We start from the raw sequence: 3,629 nt of genomic DNA, 5'->3' as shown, positions 1-3,629 counted from the left end.
GGCCGTTATAATGCACAGACTACTTCGCCCTTCTCTTGCACCTTCCAGCTAAGGGCATGCAAACGTTTACATCCTCACATCACTATGAGTTGCTACTTGTTTCCACCTTCTACAGAGCGAAGCGGAGAGAGGGACTGGTGTAAGCGAGCTCACACAAAGCAAAAACAATGCCAATATTGGGAACAGAGCTATGGCTTCCAAGCCCTCATCCTCTACTTGGTTTGCAGGTTGTGCCGCATATACTGGAAGAAGGAGGCTTTCAGACTACCTACGAAGCATCACGCACAGCAAGACAGACACAACTTAAGAAAGACAAGAGGGTGAAAAAATTGAAAGAAACATTTTAAAACATTGCTTGTCCAGGGCAGCAGGAAGATTGCTGAGGTGATCAGCAATTCTGAGGACAAGTGGGGTGTGCACCAGGGTTTGCGGTCACAATGTGAAAGTGTCCTTTTGAACAGGAATCTCTGTTCATCTTAAGTTAAGATGTGCCAACGGTCTACCACAGTACTGATCAAACTAGACAGAGTCATTGTGAGTCTTTGGTTACCCATCCTTATTTTCCTTGCAATGATCCATTAGCTTTGATTTTTTCTACTTCCTCAACCAGAGCCGTCTTATGGCACCCGAGTGTGCCTTAGTTGCTGTTCCAGGATGGAGAGATCAGTACTGCCTGCCTGTGGGAAAGTGAGGTGAGGAAAAAACAACGTCTTTGATATAGTCACACCTTTAGTTTCTGATACTGAGGTAGAAAATGCTCGGACTACAAAGCCTTGTAGTTGTGGCTGGAACAGAGATGGAGCCGGGTCCTCCAAGAAGTCAAGAAGGGCATCTCTGGGCTAGGATCATGGGATCACAGGATAATTCAGGCTGGGAGGGACCTCAGGAATCTTTAGACCAACACCTGCTCAAAGCCGGGCCAGCTTTGAGGTCAGGCCAGGTTGCTCGGGCTTGATCCAGTCGGGGCTTGAAAGCCTGCAGGGATGGAGATGGCACAGCCTCTGCTTGTCTGGGTTGACTGGTGCGCGAATGTGGAGGCAGAGAGAGACCCGACAGACATGGCTCCATTTCAGAAAGGCATTAATGATCCATGTGGATGAAGGATTTCCTGTAGCCAAACTTCCATGCCTGGTAAAACCCGCTCATCCCCAGTTTCACGGCAAGACCTGCGGTGCAGCTTTAGGGTGGCTGGCTCAGTACAGAGCAATGGCTGGAAGATATCCCCAGCAGATGTTGGAGGCTACCCTGACCTCACACTATTAGACCTTGGTTTTATTAGGCTGCTATTAGAGCCTGGATGTATTAGATGTATTAGGTCAAAAGTAAGGCGGGTATGTCTACAAGACAAATCAGTGTGGTGACTGCAGTGCAGACGTGCCCTTAGAAAGAAAGTAGGTAAATATTTAGAGAAGATATGCCCCTAGCTTCTGAGGGAAAATAAATGGTACATAGTAGTGTATGATGAAAGCAATGAAATCAGATATTCTTTTTGGCTTCTTCTCTGCTCAGAATTTTTTTCCTCTTCCTAAACAAGAGCCCAAAATATTAAAGATTTATTCTGCAGGAGACTGACATTCTCTGCTTAAAGCCCTGAAGGCTTAAAAAAGTTCAAAACCAGACATTTGTCAAGTGAAGCGTTACGATCAGTTTGAAACTCAGCTTAAATGCTGTCTGTTATCCCGTTAGCGGGGCTTCCCTAAATCCCATTTGCACACCAGAGCTGCACATTGCCTTACAGACTATTACGGTTACTTACAGTGGCCGCTGACAACACTCCTAGTTTAACAGAGAGCATCTCGTTCCTGTGAAAGGGGTGCTTTTAAACAGGTTTGGGGGAAGGAAATAGAAGACTGGGAGTAGCAGCACACTTTGGGCGCATCCTCTGCATCCTTGGCAGACACCGGCACCTTCACTTGGGGCCAAAAGTAGGTCTTAGAACCATCGCCCGCAGAAGCTGCCCCACGGCGCAAGCCTCCCACTGCCCACCCCAGCCAGCTCCTGCCTTCTCCACCATGCTTGCTCGCCTCTCCCTTGCCGTGACCTAAAATCAGCATGAGGCACAGGTTTGAACCTATGAACTCTGTCCAAACAACCCCGGGCTTTTGAAGAGTTCAGCTCCAGGTAGGCGGAAATCCGCCTTTGCAGCTTGCTGCCTTCTCTCTGTAAAGAGCAGGGATGAGGTTGTCTTGTGCGCTTCCAGCGTGCCCCGGTGCAAGCAGGACCAGCAATCTCCAGGCAAAGCTTGTTCCTGTAATATTGCAGCGTGGTTTTGCACACGTGAGAGTCTGGCTGCTAAACACATGCAACTCTACATGCGCAGGGGACCTCTTCCCATCACTGGAAGCAGCTCCGTGGGGGATGTGGGGGTGACCACCCTGTCCCTGCTAGTGACGATGAGGAGCACAGCGAAGGCCTTGGCTCTCAGAGCAACATGGGGCCAGGAGTACTTGCGGTTGCAGACAGCCTGCCAGGGTGGGGTTTGTCACTGGCCTTCCTCCTGTGATATGCAGATTGTCACCATTCAGTCCCCTCCCCAGTTAAGGATAGAATACGTCTCAGCAGATATTTAATAGCCTTCAGGGTTTTGAGGAGGGAAGGTAGAAGGGAAGAACGTGTTTAAACTTGTCTTCATGGCTTGGATAGCCTTTGCTCCATTTTGTCCTTGCCCCGAAAAGGCACTGGCCTGGCCCCCTCGCGGTGCCCATGTTCACCACGTTCAAAGCCAGCTTTCCCTTGCGGTGAACCTATGGCTGCGTGCACAAAGAGTTTCCTAAATCTTTGTACAAGCTCAGCTTCCTCAAGAAGTCAAAGCAATGACCTTTTCAAGGTCTCTCAAGATCTTCACAGAACGTCAAGGCAGCCAGGGCCAAATCCTGCACTTTGAAATTTCCACGCAGTTGCTCTCAGTTACAATTGTCTTTCTTGGATATGAGTTGCCAATAATATCTGCAGAAAATATGTGCGCCTCGGATCAGTCCTTGGTCAAGGTTGGGGTGGAAAGTGGAGGCATCAAATTTTCCCTGAGCTGTAATACCTCTATAGCCACGATGAGATTTAAATGAAGGCAGAGTTAGGTCTAAAGATTCAAATTCCTAGCCGAGTGGATCTGACCTACCATTTTTTCCTGGAAGGCTGGCCGTGTAAGTAATACCAGTTTAGGATCATTACAGTCCCTTAGATCCTACTTGCATGATCCTAAGCTCTGAGCTTCCTACACATCACGTCTAGCTTTGTCTCTCCACTGGATAGATGCTTGGAGGAGAACCAGGGGACTGTCAGAGGGACCGGGGCAGGAAATGGTTTCATGAGCCAAAGGGAAATTGGAGAAGGTTAAAAATTAGCTGTCTGAATTCTCTGCTGATATCAGTTGGCCTAACATAATGGAGCTGCATTAATTTACTGTAGGAAACCATCTGACACCACTTCTTGTGCAGGACTATGCTGACAGAATAGTAACCTGTCTGGGAAAGTCGGGGAGAGCGTCCGTGTCCCGTTCGGCACTGACCTTTTGGTGCAGGCTGTTGCATGCACATTTGTTACTGCACAAGCGCCACAGCAAGAGACAGTGAGCTTTGCATATGTGAAAAATATTAAGCCTGGATGTAGGAAAGCCTTTGGAAGTGGTAAGT

This window comes from Fulmarus glacialis, unplaced genomic scaffold (genome assembly GCF_000690835.1).
Source record: "Fulmarus glacialis isolate BGI_N327 unplaced genomic scaffold, ASM69083v1 scaffold22948, whole genome shotgun sequence".
Taxonomy (NCBI): domain Eukaryota; kingdom Metazoa; phylum Chordata; class Aves; order Procellariiformes; family Procellariidae; genus Fulmarus; species Fulmarus glacialis.
Note: the sequence above shows the minus strand (reverse complement) of the source record.